Source organism: Pseudophryne corroboree, chromosome 3, assembly GCF_028390025.1.
Source record: "Pseudophryne corroboree isolate aPseCor3 chromosome 3, aPseCor3.hap2, whole genome shotgun sequence".
Classification (NCBI taxonomy): Eukaryota; Metazoa; Chordata; class Amphibia; order Anura; family Myobatrachidae; genus Pseudophryne; species Pseudophryne corroboree.
This window is the reverse complement of record NC_086446.1, coordinates 465,492,684-465,514,379: the sequence shown is the minus strand read 5'-3', so window position 1 is coordinate 465,514,379 and position 21,696 is coordinate 465,492,684. Positions and strand designations below refer to the sequence as shown.

Below are 21,696 nucleotides of genomic sequence, written 5' to 3'. Positions count from 1 at the left end.
TCTCCTTTGGGGATGTTTTCCACCGTCGGGGGAAAATGAGAGCTGGTCTGGAAGAGGAGACTGTTGGTTGCAGTCTCCTTCCGATATAGCTCAGTTTCAAGAAAGCCTGTAGTGGATTTATAGATATTCAGGTCCAGGAATGGAACTTTTTCTGCACTGATGGTGTAGGTCAGATTGATGTTGAGGTCATTGGTATTAAGGATGGTAATAAAGTCCATCAGAAGGTCCCTGTCTCCGTCCCAGATGATGAAGATATCGTCGATGTATCTTAGCCATAATATCACATGAATGGTGTATTTTTCATTGATGGTTTTAAAGACATAAAAGTGTTCCCACCATCCCAAAAACAAGTTTGCATACGTCGGTGCACAGGCTGCACCCATTGCTGTACCTCTCACTTGTAAGAAAATTTTTTCTTGAAAAACAAAGTAATTCTTAGAGAGGACAAAGTCGAGTAATCTCAGAAGAAAATTTGAGAAATCTTTCTCGCCTCCTTGATCCAGATAATATTTGACAGCTCTAAGGCCTTGATGATGGTTAATGCTAGTGTAGAGTGCCTCTACATCTAGAGTCACCAGAAGAAAATTGGTTTCAAAATGTATATCATGGATCTTGCGTAGTAGATCAGATGTGTCTTGTAGATAGGAAGGCAAAGAAAGAACAAAGTCTCGAAGATGCAGGTCCAAAAATCTACTCGGTTGTTCCAGAAGTCCGCCGTTGCCAGACATAATAGGTCTCCCTGGTGGGTTAAGGGCATTTTTATGTATCTTCGGCAGAAGATAAAATGTGGGTGTTTTTGGGTTCTGGACTGTGAGATATTGTGATTCCTGCTTGGTGATTGTACATTGAGCTACGGCTTCCTGTATTAGGTTATTGTAGGCGGTCAAGAATCTGGCGGTGGGATTGCTGAGAAGTTTTTGATAGCATGCTGGATTATGTAGCTGTCTATGAGCTTCAGTGATGTACATTTCTTGGGGCCAAAGGACAATATTGCCACCTTTATCCGAAGGTTTTATAACGATGTCACGCCATGTGCCTAATTCCTGGAGTGCTTTTCTCTCCTTGAATTTGAGATTATTAGGAAATTGCTGAAGTCCGTTTTTAGTTTGTATATAGATGTCGTCAAATTCTTTTGACACTCTATTCAAGAAGATCTTGATCTCTGGACAGTTATTATCAGGAGGGAAAAAAGAGGATTTGGGTCTGCACTTGGGTCTTTGAATGGACGCTTCCTCCATATTGGATTCTCTGCGAAGATGTTCTAATTCCTGGATAGCATTGAGGTCTTCCGCAGACCAATCCTGATCTGCAGGGTTCTCCGAAAGTCTAAGTTCTTGTCTAGCAAAGAATTTTTTCAAGAGAAGCTTCCTCCCGAATAGTCTCAAGTCTTTTTCCCAGGCAAATCTATTAAAGGATCTGACTGGAGAAAATGAAAGTCCCTTGGCAAGTACTTCCATATGGTCAGGAGATAGAGATCTTGTGGATAGATTAATAACCTGAAGTTTAGCCGGATCGGTCGGGTTTACCGTATTGTCTTCCTTTGTCGGACTGGGTATCGGGCAGTCCTGGGTATGTCCCAATCTTGGTTTCGTCCGTCGCCTCTTCTTTCCCCCTCTCCTTGTTTTCCTCGGGTTCTGGTGCGACCTCTTGGCCTCTGTCCCTGTCCTAAAAAACGTGGGGTAAAGTCGTCTGCCTCTTCACGATTATAGGAATTATCTTCAAAGGTCTCGCTGGCCGAGTCTCCACTGTTCGACGATTCAAATTCGGAGAGGGTGGGATCTTCCCTTCGTTTTCTGTTCTTATTTAAGGGTGTGGGATTCCACCTGAAAACGTCACCACGTGAGAAATCTTGTCTGTCCCTAACGAATTTACTACGTTTTCGGTCAACTATCGCTTGTTCATATTTTTTTCTTCTATTAATCTCCCCTTCCCTCCTCTTTCCCCACCTCATCCCCCCACCCACTTATCCCTGCACCCACACTCCATTCACAGGCCTTCAATGGGTGGTCACCTCTACCCGTTTGCACTTCCCTTCCCTTCACTAACCTCCCCTTCTCCTCCAATACTCCCTAGCTACACCGTTCCCCAGTCATCTATTCCACCTCACTGGCACACTTTGTCCCATTCACCTTATGGTGTTCACCATTTCTTTTCTCCCTCTTTCCCCCTCCCCTCACCTCCTACCCTTTTCATTAACACAGTTCAATCCTCCCACACCCTCAAATTATGTACCCCATTTACGTTCACATCTTTTCCTTGCGTATCAACAAAAAATTTTTTTGGCACTGCTGATCTGCCATTCTATTTTAATTCCCAAGGTACTTCTATCACTAGTTTTTATAATCATTCCATTTCCATTTACATTTTACTTTCCATTTATTATTTTTATTTTTCATTTTCATTTATCCCTTGTCAATATAAATTTTTGTATATATTTTTTATTTTTTATTTTTTATTTATTTTTTTATATATTTTTTTATATTTAATTAATTCTTATTCTATCTTCATTGATGCCACTTCAATTTTCTCCTACCTGCCTTCCCACCCAGGGTTCTACCTATTACAATGTTTCTTTATTTCTTTATTCTATCTATGTTGTAATTCAGTCTTCCTTTCCTAGCGCCGCTGTCTTGCCATTAATTAAGATGGCGCCAAGGACTTATTTGCACTCACAAACAGGCAATTGCCATCCACAAAGATGGCGCCCGCGATCTCGCGATACTTCAGGGCCATCATGTGTGCACACACGGCCAGTCACCCAGTGGCCTCCCGTGATCGCACAAGCCCCGCCCCCCAATTGCACGTCACGTATCGTCTCCATAACAACGGACAGACGCTTCACAGCGGCCGTTGCTATCCCCAGCCCCGCGCCAATGATATCCTCCAACTAATGGGTAGTATACACCCCTCAGCTGCTATATAACCCTACGTTGCACACTCTCTCCTAAACCCGGAAGTGAACAAGCCCGTCAGGGCGAAACGCGTTTTCCGTTCCGAGAGGGGGACCACACATGGAGTGATTTCTCAGCTCCTGCCTGGGCACATGACACTGCCCTAACCTGCCTTCCTTCTCCAATTTTGGTGACCGTAAGCCTCAGCTGTTCTGTGCACATCCTGCACAGACAGCAAAATACTTTTTCGTATTCACTACTTATGTTGTATTAGACAGCATGTTAACAGTCATGTAGCATACGCAGATATTTTTTGGCTGATAGTACCATTGACTACAAGCCTGCTGCTGTCCCATGCATACTTAGCACAGACGGCAACCTTTTGATGGGCATTAAGCTTCCATCATATCCGATTGGACCTATTGGTGCTCTGCTTTGTATATAGTGCGCACAGACAACAACACACTAAGTGCATTTATTAATATGCTTGATTATACAGCAAATGTGTAGACCTGTGTATTCCTATCAGAGTTCCACTGCCGTTCTGTGTATATTCTGCACAGACCACAAACTCTTGATGCGCTTTATATTTATCTGTTGTATGTTATTCCATGCCATTTGGACATATGCAGCACACACATAGCTCTTTGCTACAGCACCACTGTCTAATAAATATAGCCCAAATTGTCTTTTTCATCCCCTTTTTTTTTTTTTTTTTTTTTCTCTTCTCTTATTCTTCCAAAATCAATATCTGTTAAAGTATTCACATTACAAAGAAATACTTTTTTCAAGCAGAGGCCAGTATTTTGTCTGATAATTATCTTATTTCATCGTAAGCCTCAGCATACTCTTTGAACCTTTAAACTTTATTCCAAATATGCACGTTAAATAATAATGTGTTTTTCAAAATCAATAATTAATTAATTAATTTTTTTGACAGTTCAACCTAGCATATCTTTCATATCTCCTTTCCATACTTCACTATTGCTTCATGGACTCTCATCTGCGATTCACGGAACACTACACCACTCGAGTGGGAATTGTTGAGCTGTGTCTAACGCAGAAAGCAGATCCATCAATTATGCTACACTGATTCATTCCTTTTCTTCTCCATACTATTTTTCATTTCTTCTTTTCTCGTTCTTTCTTTCTGTCTCCCTTTTTCCTCTTTCTTCTGTTTCTTACATAGGTGCACTCTCATTGGTGCAATCCAAAAATTCTCTACTATCATACCACGCTGCCAATGCCCGATCTCGTCTGATCTTGGAAGCCAAACAGCGTTGGGCCGGGTCAGTACCAGGAGAGGAGACTTCCTGCGAATACCCGGTGTTGTAGAGTTGGGACCATTTCCCTCCACATGTGTTTGCAACACCAACAGCAGCATCACCACTAATTCTTCTCTCCCCCCTTTTTTCTTTCTCTTTTTGAGGCTTAATACTAATTTTTGTGGCTTACGTCAGAAAGTCCAGCTCATTTGAATGCAGGAGACTAACCAATTTTGAATCAAGTAGCCCAAGTGGGTCTTACTTATTTAATAACTCTTATGATCACTCCCTGGTTCTATTAACACAGATATTCTGTGCTGGTCAGGGGAATTGGAGGTAAGACCAATCAATGTCTACAACCATTCCAATTACCAAGTGTGATTAAACAGACCAGAACATTTTATTAATTCTAATCATCACATTTTTTCTTTGATATGGATCATTTATAGGGGTATTTTTATTACAAACATTAAAAGTTATGTTTTAAGTATTTCTCTCTATATGTCATAGGAATTTTCCTTTCCTTTCAAGAGTGCGCCCACACAAGAGCCTTCTTTCTCTCCCTTCCTTCTAGTCCCATGGGTGGCTGATCATCCGGCATTTCCTCCATTAAGTTCCAGGTATCTGCTCTCTCAGTCCTTTTCCCACAGAAGATGGCCTTGTTACCGGATGTACAGACTTTTCTGCAGGGAGTCCTCCATATTCAATCTCCATTCATTCCCCCAGTGGCATCATGGGACTTGACCTTGGTGCTGAGGGCTTTTCAGGACTCTTCTTTCGAACCATAGGACATGGGAGACCTTTGTTGGCTCACGTGGAATACGGTCTTCCCTGCCCACCATAGCTTCAGCCCATAGGATCACTGACTTGAGTACGCTGTCTCATCGCTCACATTTTCTTAATATTCATCCTAACCAGGCTGTCCTTTGGACGCCTCTTGGCTACCTTCCAAAGGTTGTATCTTGCTTTCATATCAACCAGGAAATTGTCATTCCTTCCTTTAAGGTATCGGAATCTTCTCTAGAACAGGCATCCTTGGACATTGTGCTCCGTATTTACAGTGCATCCGGAAAGTATTCACAGCGCTTCACTTTTTCCACATTTTGTTATGTTACAGCCTTATTCCAAAATGGAATAAATTAATATTTTCCCCTCAAAATTCTACACACAATGGGGGTCATTCTGACCCGATCGCACGCTGCAGTTTTTCACAGCGTAGCGATCGGGTCAGATCTGCGCATGCGCCGGCGCTGCAGTACGCCGGCACATGGCCGCCCGTCGCTACACTTCGATCGCCTCTGCCTGATTGACAGGCAGAGGCGGTCGATGGCTGGGAGGGGGCGAAACTGCGGCCACTGCGGGTCGGGGAGTGAAGAGTAGCTCCCGTCCAGAACGCTTAAGCTGCGCTGGCCAGGAGCTACTCTTGAAGTGCAAAGGCACTGCCGCTGTGCGATGCCTTTGCACTTCTGCGGGGGGGGGGGGGGGTGCCGGCACTAACACGCGGTGCGGTCTAGCCCTGTGCTGGGCATCCCCCCACATGTCTAAGTTCATGATCGTAGCTAGCACAGCTATGATCAGCTCAGAATGACACCCAATACCCCATAATGACGACATGAAAAAAAAATTAGTGAGATTTTTGCAAATTTATTAAAAATAAAAAGCTAAGAAATCACATGTACATAAGTATTCATAGCCTTTGCTCAATACTTTGTTGGTGCACCTTTGGCAGCAATTACAGCCTCAAGTATTTTCGAATATGATGCCACAAGCTTGGCACACCTATCTTTGGGCAGTTTCACCCATTCCTCTTTGCAGCACCTCAAGCTCCATCAGGTTGGATGGGAAGCATCGGTACACAGCCATTTTCAGATCTCTCCAGAGATGTTCAATTGGATTAAAGTCTGGGCTCTGACTGGGCCACTCAAGGACATTCACAGAGTTGTCCTAAAGCCACTCCTTTGATATTATGGCTGTGTGCTTAGGGTCGTTGTCCTGCTGAAAGATGAACCATCGCCCCAGTCTGAGGTCAAGAGTGCTCTGGAGCATGTTTTCATCCGGGATGTCTCTGTACATTGCTGCATTCATCTTTCCCTCTATCCTGTCTAGTCTCCCAGTTCCTGCCACTGAAAAACATCCACCACCATGCTTCACTGTAGGGATGGTATGGGCCTGGTGATGAGCGGTGCCTGGTTCCTTCAAACATGACGCCTGGCATTCACGCCAAAGAGTTCAATCTTTGTCTCATCAGACCAGAGAATTTTGTTTCCCATGGTCTGAGAGCCCTTCAGGTGCATTTTGGCAAACTACAGGTGGACTACCATGTGCTTTTTACTAAGGAGTGGCTTCCATCTGACCACTCTACCATACAGGCCTGATTGGTGGATTGCTGCAGAGATGGTTGTCCTTCTGGAAGGTTCTCCTCTCTCCACAGAGGAATGCTATAGCACTGACAGAGTGGCCATCGGGTTCTTGTTCACCTCCCTGACTAGGGCCCTTCTCCCCCGATCGCTCAGTTTAGACGGCCGGCCAGCTCTAGGAAGAGTCCTGGTGGTTCCAAACTTTTTACATTTACAGATGATGGAGGCCACTGTGCTTATTGGGACTTTCAAAGCAGCAGATATTTTTCTGTACCCTTCCCCAGATTTGTGCCTCGAGACAATCCTGTCTCGGAGGTCTACAGACAATTCCTTTGACTTCATGCTTGGTTTGTGCACAGACATGCACTGTCAAGTGTGGGACCTTATATAGACAGGTGTGTGTCTTTCCAAATCATGTCTAGTCAACTGAATTTACCACAGGTGAACTTCAATTCAGCTGTAGGAACATCTCAAGGATGATAAGTAGAAAAAGGATGCACCTGAGCTCAATTTTGAGGTTCATGGCAAAGGCTGTGAATACGTATGTAAATGTGATTTCTTAGTTTTTTATTTTTAATAAATATGCAAAAATCACAAAAACTTTTTTCATGTTGTCATTATGGGGTATTGTGTGTAGAATTTTGAGGGAACAAATTATTTATTCCATTTTGGAATAAGGCTGTAACATAACAAAATGTAGAAAAAGTGAAGCACTGTGAATACTTTCCAGATGCACTGTACATGGATAGGACACAGGACTTTTGCAGATTGGATTACCTCTTTGTCTTTTGTGATTTTCACAAGCCCGGTTGGCCAGTCTCAAAACAGACTTTGGCCTGCTGGCTACTGGTTGGCAGACCAACCAGCCCCTTCCTCGGTGTGTGCTCATTTCACTGGTCTACAGACAATTCCTTTGACTTCATGCTTGGTTTGTGCACAGACATGCACTGTCAAGTGTGGGACCTTATATAGACAGGTGTGTGTTTTTCCAAATCATGTCTAGTCAACTGAATTTACCACAGGTGAACTTCAATTCAGCTGTAGGAACATCTCAAGGATGATAAGTAGAAAAAGGATGCACCTGAGCTCAATTTTGAGGTTCATGGCAAAGGCTGTGAATACGTATGTAAATGTGATTTCTTAGTTTTTTTATTTTTAATAAATTTGCAAAAATCACAAAAACTTTTTTCATGTTGTCATTATGGGGTATTGTGTGTAGAATTTTGAGGGAACAAATTATTTATTTTTTATTTTGGAATAAGGCTGTAACATAACAAAATGTAGAAAAAGTGAAGCACTGTGAATACTTTCTAGATGCACTGTACATGGATAGGACACAGGACTTTTGCAGATTGGATTACCTTTTTGTCTTTTGTGATTTTCACAAGCCCGGTTGGCCAGTCTCAAAACAGACTTTGGCCTGCTGGCTTCTGGTTGGCAGACCAACCAGCCCCTTCCTCGGTGTGTGCTCATTTCACTGGCTTGTAATCGACCATGTCGTCTTCTGCCCACACATTCAAGTTTTACTGCTTTGACACCTCCACTGATGTGGGATTTGGACGTAGGGGTCTCAGCGCAGCACAGGAGAATTCTCTCCCTTACGGGGATAGCTTTGGGATGATCCCTAATGCAACTGTTGACAAGGTAGAGGTAGTACCATTTTAAGAACTCCCTTCCACCATCTCTCTCTGACCTGAAATTGCAAATTTGGCATATAGTATGAAGGCACTCTTTCATCTTTGCTTCCTGCAGCCACTCCCTCAGTTTGACTAATCCACAATAGGATAGTATGTCTTACGTGCTCCTACTCTTTCTTCTCAGAATTATTATTCTGGTTATTGGTTTTAGTGTCTCTTATCTTCTTTCTTATACTACACGTGGCATCCTTTCTCTCTATGTTTTCTATCCAAGATCTAATGTTCTACATGGTATTTTTCCTTTTCATGTACTTCTGTTTCTTTTATACTCTTACCTTTCCCCCCAACACCCTGCTTATTTACTGTCAGGATTTGATTTGGATGGATCTTGTTCCTTGTGGTAGAGCCACGTGGTGCTATACCACAAGGAGGCTTAATATAGTTCCTTCGCATCAGAGACTGAAGTGCTAGCTACTATGGAGAAGTAGATAGAGTACATAAACTAACACCAGGTAGCTGACTAAGACCCAAGACAGGGGTCTGACACCAGGGATCCCCACAAGAGAATTAGGGCTTGGCTGCGCCCGACAGACTGGTCGCGACTCCATGTCTGGGTCACCTGGTTTAGCACTAGAAAGGAATAATTTAGAGGTCACCGATGGTAGCAAATATTGGACTTGCACTGATGGCAGAGAATATCGTACTTGAACCGATGGTAAAAGATATTTGACTTACATGGATATAGAGAATATCGGACTTGCAACGATGATAGAAAATATCGGACTTGCACAGATTATAAAGAATATCAGACTTGCCCCAATGGTAGAGAATATCAGACTTGCACCAATGGTAGATGATACTGGAAAATACTTAGAGAGAAACTATACTGGGCTCCGGATCCCCAGGAACCGGATAGTTTTGCTGGAGAGCAGAGATAATGCTCACACGCAGACCTGTGTAACTATGGAACTGGCAACCTTGACCTTAAAAACCAGGAAGCTTTGTACCCAAGGGTTAAGGATTGGTTGGAAGTGTCAGCCGAGCTCCAGACTGGAGAGGATTGGTCAGAATCATATCACAGGACAAGATGGTGACGTACATGCTGCTGGCGGGAACTGCACAATGTGGAACGCCATCAGTGCATCTTGAACCCCACTCTGCACCTGCACATGCGCCATGTGAGACAATCTTGGAATCCTGCTTTGTGCAGCCCAGTATGGCATTCACGGAACCTCTGGATCTGGCTGCATGTCATGCCTGAGGGTTGGATCTGGCTTGGGTAGGCTTGGAGTGTTGAAGCAGGTGCTATGGGGGTATGGATGAAACTGCAAGGCTTGATCCAGCTCTTGCTTATAGGTTGTCATTCCGACCTGATCGCACGCTGCCATTTTTCGCAGTGCAACGATCAGGTTACTACTGCGCATGCTTATGCACCGCAATGCACAGGTGCATCGTACGGGTACAAAGCGGATAGTTGCTGAGCGATGGATTTAACAAAGAATTCATCCATACAGCTGATCGCAAGGAGATTGACAGGAAGAAGGCGTTTATTGGTGTCAACTGAACATTTTCTGGGAGTGTTTGGAAAAATGCAGGCGTGTCCAAGCGTTTGCAGGGTGGGTGTCTGACGTCAATTCTGGGACCAGACAGGCTGAAGTGATCGCAAGGGCTGAGTAAGTTTAGACCTACTCAGAAACTGCACAAAATGTTTTTGCAGAGCTCGGCTGCACAGGCGTTCGCACACTTGCAAAGCAAATATACACTCCCCTATAGGCGGCGACTATCTGATCGCAGCGCTGCAAAAAGTAGCTAGTGAGCAATCAACTCGGAATGACCCCCATAGAGCGATAGTGGATGGTCGTAGAGTAGGTTGGCACTAGAGAATGACGCTGATGACTTGGAAGTTGATTGCCCGAAGGCGTGCATTGAATTGTAAAACTTTATTGTACAGGAACAGATGATAAAGAAGGAACTGGAACTGAACTGAACTGTAGCTGGAACCGGAATGGTACTGTAACCGGACCGGAACTAGCATGGAACCGGACTAGGGCCGGAATGGAACTGGAACAGGACTGGAACTGGATGGTGACTGGACAGGAACCAGATGCTGACTGGATTGGAACTAGATGATGACTGGACTGGAACCAGCAGGTGACCAGACTGGAACCAGCAGGTGACCGGAGTGGAAGCAGAATGCTGACCGGAATGGTGACCGGACTGGAGTTATAATGAAGACCAGACTGGAACGGGAATGATGACACTAAATGGAACTGAAGTGCTGACTGGGTTGGAATGGGAATAATGACACTGAATGGAACTGAAGTGCTGACCGGCCTGGAATGATGACACTGCGAAGTCTCTTGTAGACTAATTGGAAGCACCGACTGTAACAGAGACTTGGTTTTTACCAGACTGGAAGTGGAACACAGTGTTTACAAACCGGACAGCTGCAAAGTACCTGTGAGCTCAGTAAAGAGCTGTTACTTCACGAGAAGAGACGGTTGTACTGGCAATTTGAGCCAGTCAGGAAGTAGAATTTATAGGGCTGAGCATGAGGTGATTGGATGCTGTGGTTAGCTGGTGTTAGAGCAGTGTCCGAATTGGCTATAGAGAGTCAGCTGACTGAATCCATCATGACTGTGTCCTTGTCTGGGTTTGATGGGAACTCTGGCATTTAGAGGTGTACTCAATTCAAGTTGGATTTCCTGACTTGTCGGATTAACGGGAGTTTAAGCTCGAATCCAGATTCGAACTATTCAGTCATACTCCCGTTTATTCGACAAGTCAGAAAATCCAACTTGTCGGAAAGCACGTGGACCGCCGATCCACGTGTTTTGTCGGATTCACGGCCAAATCCAACAGTTTTTAGCCCTGTTTCCTACAATGTCAATCCGACTTTAAAAAAGTCAGATTGGCATTGTCGGGAACGGCCAAATCTGGTCGAATTGAATACTGCATTGTCGGATCCTTTCCCTTCGGAAAGGATCCGACAAGCATTAAAAACACCCCATAGTGTGTATGGGTGTGTACACACGGTGAGATCCCTGCTATGTTCGATTTTGACTATGCGATTTCCCTTGAACTCCCCCAGAGCCCAGATAGCACAGATTGTACAGATTTTGACTATCTGTGCTTGAGATTTTGTCTATGTACGATTTTGACTAAGGGACAATTTTGACTATACTTTGTGCTAGATTGTACACTAGATAGTCAAGATTGACTTACCTGCACAGTCTATCTAGCCTTACGATACCGTCCCCGCGGGAGCGCGCATCGGGATCGAATCTGTATCGCAAGCTGCCAGCACCATGAGATATGCACTAACTTTTCATAAGATTTTGACTATATAGTCAAAATCTCACAGATTTATCTCACAGTGTGTACACACCCTAAGTCAGGATACTGAGTGGGAGCAGAGCTCTGCGGAGAGACACACTTAGGATCATACATAGAATGCTGAGAGCGCTGTGCAGAGACAGCATGTATTGACTTCACTGACAGCTGGGCACAAAGAGCAGAGAGCCCAACTGCTGAACACAGGTGGCTAATCAGCAAGTAATACAGACTGCAGCTTGTATGCTGAACAGCAGGAGTGATGGCAGAAGACAAAAGACATGAGGAATTGTCAGGATTGTGACACTACAGAAGCAGTCACTGCTGCATGAATCCCACACCTTCTGGCTGTTACAATGCGCTGGCGTCTGACCAGCGACTGACAAGGTAAGAAAGAAGGGTGGGTTTTGGAAGCAATACCCTGAGCCGTGACATGTACTATTTCATACCTCCCAACATCTGTGTCGTCGGAAGAGGGATATCAACCCGAAATTGGGGGCATGGCCTCGTGGTAAGAGGGCGTGACCTCACGGTAAGGGGGCATGGCCATCGCAAGACATGCCCCTGTTTTAGTCACTATGGGGGCATGGACAGCGCTCAGTGAGCTGCTGGCCATGTTCCCTGTCCCTCTCTGTCGGGGAATAGATGATGTGCGCACGGCATCTATTCACCGCTGCTCTGCTCAGAGCAGCGAGTGGTAGGGGAGATCTCCAAATTGACCCTCCCCCCCCCCCCCACCGTGGGACACTGCGGCCCACGGGTGGGACAGCGGGACAGACCGTGAAAAACGGGACTGTGCCGCCAAAATCGGGACAGTTGGGAGGTATGCTATTTTCCATTCAGCTCGTACTTATTGTTTACGATTGTCTGTATCTTACCTTAAAAAATGGCTCACTAGTAATGCTCATTGTACCTGTGCTCATTTTCCAGCTTTTGGTAAGCCTGTGCTAATTGTAGGCTTAGTGGGTCTAATTTTCTGTTCTCTGACAGAATAGGAACCTGGTGTGGTCTTTTGCTGCTGTAGCTCATTCACTTCAAGGCTTGATGTGCTGTGCATGCAAGAGATGCTCACCTGCATAACATTGTTGTAACGTATAGTTTGTTGAGTTACTGGCATCTTCCTGTCAGTATGAACCAGTCTCGCCATTCTAGATTACCATGATCTTTTTTCCCAAGAAGCTGCCACTCACTAGGTTATTTTGTTTTGTGCACCCTTATCGGTAAACTTTAGAGACTAGAGAATCAGAGATACACGATCCACCCAATGTAGAACTAAAGGGCCGTATTCACGGGCCGATTTGGGGAGAGATGTGTGCTGAGCGGTTCGCTCAGCACACATCTCTCTCCCCCCGCTCAGCACAGCGCGATGTGTGCTGAGCGTGCGGGGGGAGACGGGGGGGGGGGGGTGCGCTCATTTCACCCAGCGGGTGAAGTGAGCGACCTGCTAGATTGGCCAATCTAGCACCAGCGATAGCAATGCGCGGGGCTGCGCATCGCTATCACCGTGAGGGGTACACACGGAGAGATCGCTGCTTAAAATGTAAGCAATCTAGTCAGATTGCTTAGATTTTAAGCAGCGATCGCTCCGTGAGTACCCCCCTTAACAATCTGCTCTGAATACTTGCTGCATGTTATTTTTCACTAATGAGTTAGGAATAAGTGAAATACACTGTAAAACGCAATTGAATAAGCTGGCACTATATAAGTAAGTTATGTTTATTTCTGCACAGACACAGTAACAATGATTCAATGGAGCCCTCAGGCTTAAGAATATGCATAACAACATCCAATATAGTTTCAGGTCAAGAATAAAGTCTCAGATTACAATATTTAAAAACACACTAGTGCAGTGGTCAGGGGACAGGGGTAAATTACCCCAAATGGGGTAAAAATAAGAATTTACTTACCGATAATTCTATTTCTCGTAGTCCGTAGTGGATGCTGGGGACTCCGTCAGGACCATGGGGAATAGCGGCTCCGCAGGAGACAGGGCACAAAAGTAAAAGCTTTAGGATCAGGTGGTGTGCACTGGCTCCTCCCCCCATGACCCTCCTCCAAGCCTCAGTTAGGATACTGTGCCCGGACGAGCGTACACAATAAGGAAGGATTTTGAATCCCGGGTAAGACTCATACCAGCCACACCAATCACACTGTACAACCTGTGATCTGAACCCAGTTAACAGCATGATAACAGCGGAGCCTCTGAAAAGATGGCTCACAACAATAATAACCCGATTTTTGTAACAATAACTATGTACAAGTATTGCAGACAATCCGCACTTGGGATGGGCGCCCAGCATCCACTACGGACTACGAGAAATAGAATTATCGGTAAGTAAATTCTTATTTTCTCTGACGTCCTAAGTGGATGCTGGGGACTCCGTCAGGACCATGGGGATTATACCAAAGCTCCCAAACGGGCGGGAGAGTGCGGATGACTCTGCAGCACCGAATGAGAGAACTCCAGGTCCTCCTCAGCCAGGGTATCAAATTTGTAGAATTTTTCAAATGTGTTTGCCCCTGACCAAGTAGCAGCTCGGCAAAGTTGTAAAGCCGAGACCCCTCGGGCAGCCGCCCAAGATGAGCCCACCTTCCTTGTGGAATGGGCATTTACATATTTTGGCTGTGGCAGGCCTGCCACAGAATGTGCAAGCTGAATTGTACTACACATCCAACTAGCAATCGTCTGCTTAGAAGCAAGAGCACCCAGTTTGTTGGGTGCATACAGGATAACAGCAAGTCAGTTTTCCTGACTCCAGCCGTCCTGGAAACCTATATTTTCAGGGCCCTGACAACATCTAGCAACTTGGAGTCCTCCAAGTCCCTAGTAGCCGCAGGTACCACAATAAGCTGGTTCAGGTGAAACGCTGACACCACCTTAGGGAGAAACTGGGGACGAGTCCGCAGCTCTGCCCTGTCCGAATGGACAATCAGATATGGGCTTTTGTGAGGCAAAGCCGCCAATTCTGACACTCGCCTGGCCGAGGCCAGGGCCAACAGCATGGTCACTTTCCATGTGAGATATTTCAAATCCACAGATTTGAGCGGTTTAAACCAATGTGATTTGAGGAATCCCAGAACTACGTTGAGATCCCACAGTGCCACTGGAGGCACAAAAGGGGGTTGTATATGCAGTACTCCCTTGACAAACTTCTGGACTTCAGGAACTGAAGCCAATTCTTTCTGGAAGAAAATCGACAGGGCCGAAATTTGAACCTTAATGGACCCCAATTTGAGGCCCATAGACACTCCTGTTTGTAGGAAATGCAGGAATCGACCGAGTTGAAATTCCTCCGTGGGGGCCTTCCTGGCCTCACACCATGCAACATATTTTCGCCAAATGCGGTGATAATGTTGTGCGGTCACCTCCTTCCTGGCTCTGACCAGGGTAGGGATGACCTCTTCCGGAATGCCTTTTTCCCTTAGGATCCGGCGTTCAACCGCCATGCCGTCAAACGCAGCCGCGGTAAGTCTTGGAACAGACATGATCTTTGCTGAAGCAAGTCCCTTCTTAGTATCTCTTGAAGTTCCGGGTACCAAGTCCTTCTTGGCCAATCCGGAGCCACGAGTATAGTTCTTACTCCTCTCCGTCTTATAATTCTCAGTACCTTGGGTATGAGAGGCAGAGGAGGGAACACATACACCGACTGGTACACCCACGGTGTTACCAGAGCGTCCCAGCTATTGCCTGAGGGTCTCTTGACCTAGCGCAATACCTGTCCAGTTTTTTGTTCAGACGGGACGCCATCATGTCCACCTTTGGTCTTTCCCAACGGTTCACAATCATGTGGAAGACTTCCAGATGAAGTCCCCACTCTCCCGGGTGGAGGTCGTTCCTGCTGAGGAAGTCTGCTTCCCAGTTGTCCACTCCCGGAATGAACACCGCTGACAGTGTTATCACATGATTTTTCGCCCAGCGAAGAATCCTTGCTGCCATTGCCCTCCTGCTTCTTGTGCCGCCCTGTCTGTTTACGTGGGCGACTGCCGTGATGTTGTCCGACTGGATCAGCACCGGTTGACTTTGAAGCAGAGGTCTTCCTAGGCTCAGAGCATTGTAAATTGCCCTTAGCTCCAGTATATTTATGTGGAGAGAAGTCTCCAGACTTGACCACACTCCTTGGAAATTTCTTCCCTGTGTGACTGCTCCCCAGCCTCTCAGGCTGGCATCCGTGGTCACCAGAACCCAGTCCTGAATGCCGAATGTGCTGCCCTCTAGTAGATGAGCACTCTGCAGCCACCACAGAAGAGACACCCTTGTCCTTGGAGACAGGATTATCCGCTGATGCATCTGAAGATGCGATCCGGACCATTCGTCCAGCAGATCCCACTGAAAAATTCTTGCGTGAAATCTGCCGAATGGAATCGCTTCGTAAGAAGCCACCATTTTTCCCAGGGCTCTTGTGCATTGATGCACTGACACTTGGCCTGGTTTTAGGAGGTTTCTGACTAGCTCGGATAACTCCCTGGCTTTCTCCTCCGGGAGAAACACCTTTTTCTGGACTGTGTCCAGAATCATCCCTAGGAACAGCAGACGTGTCGTCGGAAACAGCTGCGATTTTGGAATATTTAGAATCCACCCGTGCTGTCGTAGAACTACTTGAGATAGTGCTACTCCGACCTCCAACTGTTCTCTGGACCTTGCCCTTATCAGGAGATCGTCCAAGTAAGGGATAATTAAGACGCCTTTTCTTTGAAGAAGGATCATCATTTTGGCCATTACCTTGGTAAAGACCCGGGGTGCCGTGGACAATCCAAACGGCAGCGTCTGAAACTGATAGTGACAGTTCTGTACCACGAACCTGAGGTACCCTTGGTGAGAAGGGCAAATTGGGACATGGAGGTAAGCATCCTTGATGTCCAGGGACACCATATAGTCCCCTTCTTCCTGGTTCGCTATCACTGCTCTGAGTGACTCCATCTTGATTTGAACCTTTGTATGTAAGTGTTCAAAGATTTCAGATTTAGAATAGGTCTCACCGAGCCGTCTGGCTTCAGTACCACAATATAGTGTGGAATAATACCCCTTTCCTTGTTGTAGGAGGGGTACTTTGATTATCACCTGCTGGGAATACAGCTTGTGAATTGTTTCCAATACTGCCTCCCTGTCGGAGGGAGACGTTGGTAAAGCAGACTTCAGGAACCTGCGAGGGGGAGACGTCTCGAATTTCCAATCTGTACCCCTGGGATACTACTTGTAGGATCCAGGGGTCCACTTGCGAGTGAGCCCACTGCGCTCTGAAACTCTTGAGACGACCCCCCACCGCACCTGAGTCCGCTTGTACGGCCCCAGCGTCATGCTGAGGACTTGGCAGAAGCGGTGGAGGGCTTCTGTTCCTGGGAAGGGGCTGCCTGCTGCAGTCTTCTTCCCTTTCCTCTATCCCTGGGCAGATATGACTGGCCTTTTGCCCGCTTGCCCTTATGGGGACGAAAGGACTGAGGCTGAAAAGACGGTGTCTTTTTCTGCTGAGATGTGACTTGGGGTAAAAAAGGTGGATTTTCCAGCTGTTGCCGTGGCCACCAGGTCCGATGGACCGACCCCAAATAACTCCTCCCCTTTATACGGCAATACTTCCATGTGCCGTTTGGAATCTGCATCACCTGACCACTGTCGTGTCCATAAACATCTTCTGGCAGATATGGACATCGCACTTACTCTTGATGCCAGAGTGCAAATATCCCTCTGTGCATCTCGCATATATAGAAATGCATCCTTTAAATGCTCTATAGTCAATAAAATACTGTCCCTGTCAAGGGTATCAATATTTTCAGTCAGGGAATCCGACCAAGCCACCCCAGCGCTGCACATCCAGGCTGAGGCGATCGCTGGTCGCAGTATAACACCAGTATGTGTGTATATACTTTTTAGGATATTTTCCAGCCTCCTATCAGCTGGCTCCTTGAGGGCGGCCGTATCTGGAGATGGTAACGCCACTTGTTTTGATAAGCGTGTGAGCGCCTTATCCACCCTAAGGGGTGTTTCCCAACGCGCCCTAACTTCTGGCGGGAAAGGGTATAACGCCAATAATTTTCTATCGGGGGAAACCCACGCATCATCACACACTTCATTTAATCTATCTGATTCAGGAAAAACTACAGGTAGTTTTTTCACACCCCACATAATACCCTTTTTTGTGGTACTTGTAGTATCAGAAATATGTAACACCTCCTTCATTGCCCTTAACATGTAACGTGTGGCCCTAATGGAAAATACGTTTGTTTCTTCACCGTCGACACTGGAGTCAGTGTCCGTGTCTGTGTCTGTGTCGACCGACTGAGGTAAATGGGCGTTTTAAAGCCCCTGACGGTGTTTGAGACGCCTGGACAGGTACTAATTGGTTTGCCGGCCGTCTCATGTCGTCAACCGACCTTGCAGCGTGTTGACATTATCACGTAATTCCCTAAATAAGCCATCCATTCCGGTGTCGACTCCCTAGAGAGTGACATCACCATTACAGGCAATTGCTCCGCCTCCTCACCAACATCGTCCTCATACATGTCGACACACACGTACCGACACACAGCACACACACAGGGAATGCTCTGATAGAGGACAGGACCCCACTAGCCCTTTGGGGAGACAGAGGGAGAGTTTGCCAGCACACACCAAAACGCTATAATTATACAGGGACAACCTTATATAAGTGTTTTCCCTTATAGCATCTTAATATATAATAATATCGCCAAATAAGTGGCCCCCCTCTCTGTTTTAACCCTGTTTCTGTAGTGCAGTGCAGGGGAGAGCCTGGGAGCCTTCCTAGCAGCGGAGCTGTGTAGGAAAATGGCGCTGTGTGCTGAGGAGAATAGGCCCCGCCCCCTTTTCGGCGGGCTTCTTCTCCCGTTTTTCTGACAACCTGGCAGGGGTTAAATACATCCATATAGCCCCAGAGGCTATATGTGATGTATTTTTAGCCAGCATAGGTACTTTCATTGCTGCCCAGGGCGCCCCCCCCAGCGCCCTGCACCCTCAGTGACCGTTGGTGTGAAGTGTGCTGAGAGCAATGGCGCACAGCTGCAGTGCTGTGCGCTACCTCATGAAGACTGAGAAGTCTTCAGCCGCCGATTTCTGGACCTCTTCTCTCTTCAGCATCTGCAAGGGGGTCGGCGGCGCGGCTCCGGTGACCCATCCAGGCTGTACCTGTGATCGTCCCTCTGGAGCTAGTGTCCAGTAGCCTAAGAAGCCAATCCATCCTGCACGCAGGTGAGTTCACTTCTTCTCCCCTAAGTCCCTCGTTGCAGTGAGCCTGTTGCCAGCAGGACTCACTGAAAATAAAAAACCTAACAAAACTTTTACTCTAAGCAGCTCTTTAGGAGAGCCACCTAGATTGCACCCTTCTCGGCCGGGCACAAAAACCTAACTGAGGCTTGGAGGAGGGTCATGGGGGGAGGAGCCAGTGCACACCACCTGATCCTAAAGCTTTTACTTTTGTGCCCTGTCTCCTGCGGAGCCGCTATTCCCCATGGTCCTGACGGAGTCCCCAGCATCCACTTAGGACGTCAGAGAAAATGAAATTCCTGGGGGTAATGGACGGATGTGCTGCCGAGACACAGCCCCATCCAGCAACAGCCGGCTCGTGATGTGACGTGCTGACGTCACACACCGCTCCCTCCTGCCCACCCTGCGCTGTGCTCCTGGCCACCCTGTGCTGTTTTCCTGTCCGGGTGTGACGTGCTGACGTCACACCGCGCTCCCTCACGCCTGCCCGTCCTGCACTGTCCTGTCCTCCCACCCGCGGCCCGCCAACCCACACACAGAATTTTAAGTGTTCTGTGGCTGACCGCTGACGGAGTTCCGCAGGATCAGACAGCGGCCCACATAACAGTGGGAAATTCCCACTGACATTACTGAGGTGAGGATGTGACCATCTGTCTCCTAAAAGTCATGTGTTTCCCCCCCAATCCATCTTTCTTACATTCATTCCGGTGTTTTGGGGAGAAAGTGTTAATTAACCCATTCATTGCCAAAAAATAATTGGCGAAAATAATAATAATTTATATATATATATATATATATATATATATATACATACACAGTATCTCAGAAATGCCATATAAACAGTGATAACCAGTATATATGCACAATAATATATGATGTCCTTCCTTTCAAATTAAGGGGGTAACGTCGGCGTATCTAACTATATTTTGGGGTAAAAGGTAAAAAAGTTCCCTTACCCCTGCACTAGTGCATGGCAGAGGCTATGAATGAAATAGCCTCTGAGCACAATTCAGGCATGTAGGAAAAAGGAAATGCAGGTGCACACTCTCAGCACTAAGAATACAGATAGTCAAAGCTATCTGCCCCTCTCCTTTAGATTGTAAGCTCTCATGAGCAGTGCCCTCTTATGTTCTCTTACTTTAGCTTTCTTCTACTTGATCCTTCCTATGACGGCACCAAATCCGTCGGTTTTGTGCCACTCTGACACTTATTTCAGTGTTGTCTGCTGATGTCACCATTTTCTTGCTTTGCTTATTTGTTTATATACTCTGTAATCGGGCGATGCGGATCCCCTGTGGCTCCATATAAATAAAGGTTAATAATAATAATAATAATAAAAATATTATGGCTCTGAAATTAACATGGAGTATAAATTAGGTTCTTAGCACATGTGGACAAAAAATCATACCCATTCACCACGCCAAGGTGAATCTCATTAGATGGGTCTTTAACATCTCGAATTCTAACACAGTATGTCAATTTATCAATGACTTACTATATTAGTGCCCATTCGATCTGTGCTGATTAAAATCACCTAAGGGCAGATGGGGAAGGTACTAGCACCAGGCAGAAGGAATTTTAAACATAAGAGGTGCTACTGTGCTGGGATTTTTAGTGCCATGCAGGAAAAAGAAAATAAGATGCACACTCTAAGCACTAATAATACTGATAGTCAAAACTATTAACAGAGCGTAAAATTGAGGTTCTTAGCACGTTCCCCCCAAAATGCGTGCCTATCCACCATGTCAAGAGGAACCCCAACAGATGGGTCCCTAACATACCTTAAACTAACACAATAAGGGTATGACAGAGTATGCATGAAACAGAGAGAGTAGACCAAGGGGCCCATTTATCAACTAATATTTGCTGCTATGTCCCCAAAAACACCTGTTTTCGGGGTTAGCCGCAAATAATAAGAGTCCTTGCAAGGATTGCAGCAGGTATCGCCAATACCTGCTACGATCCCCTTATTTCCACCCGCAGCCACATCCCAAATAGTTTTCTATGGGGGATGCGTTGCTGCCCGTTGTATCAATATCGCCAATCTGAAGCATTCCCGATATTGTTCCCAGCAGCTACGGAAATCTTTTGATTGAATCTTTTGATATCCTATAAGCTAAGTTTGTGTAAAGAAGTTCCATCTGGGGTCCCCGAAACCCCCACCGGAAATGGCCTCAGTGCATCGCGCCACATGTGACCACGTATACGCAGGACCCCTGGCAGCCCACAGAGGACCTCGCAGGGACAGGCTCTGAGCAGGTGCTGGGTGATACATCCACCCAGAGGGATCGTATATTGCAATGTGATCCTGGGTGGTAAGAGCCCACCCAGATCGCATTCAATATGCGATCCGTGATACATGGGCCCCCAAGTGACCAAATTCAAGAGATGTTCAATTAAGAAATCACGTTAGTTTAAAGTTAAAATATACATTTGATAGCAATAGACAGAAAGATTGTAGAAGAATGCCTTTTTGATAAAGACAATAGGCATGTTGAAAAACAATGAGAGGTCTGTTTATTTTGTGAAAGGACAAAACCTGTACTTCAAACTTCACTGATTTAACCAATTTGTGTGAACAACAGTTTTTATCCATTTTCCAGTGTTTGGAAGTAACACTGTCATTTGCTCTCATCCATTACCAGATGTTCATTCCAACCAGCAAGATCTGGCAGATAATCTGCCAGATAATTGTTCTCACTGACCTGGTTTGGGAGTGTTGTGGACTCGGGGCTTCTTCCGATGACCGGGAAGAGGAACCGCCACTGGGTCGCAGTAGGGATGGCCGGATGTAGGTCTTCCTCATGCAGGACTACGTCGGCAGGCGGGAGGCACAGAGGAGTTCTTGACGGTCTCCTGTAAGACAAGACTCGTAGAAATACTGAAGGCTGGGGTACTGAGATATTAGAGGTACCGTGATGTCGGAGGCTCCGCGGTATTGGGGTTCTGAGGTGCTGGGAGTACAGGGCGTGCTAGGAGGCCCCTGGAGGTACGGAGATG

General features: G+C 46.3%; 1 protein-coding gene and 1 pseudogene across 1 annotated transcript in view; one reads left to right on the top strand and one right to left on the bottom strand.

Annotated features, from left to right (window-relative positions):
• Positions 1-21,696, bottom strand: part of CANT1 (calcium activated nucleotidase 1) — a 69,941-nt gene that overhangs the window by 33,370 nt on the left and 14,875 nt on the right. The gene's annotated exons all lie outside the window — the stretch shown is intronic.
• Positions 4,111-4,229, top strand: LOC134895040 (5S ribosomal RNA; annotated as a pseudogene).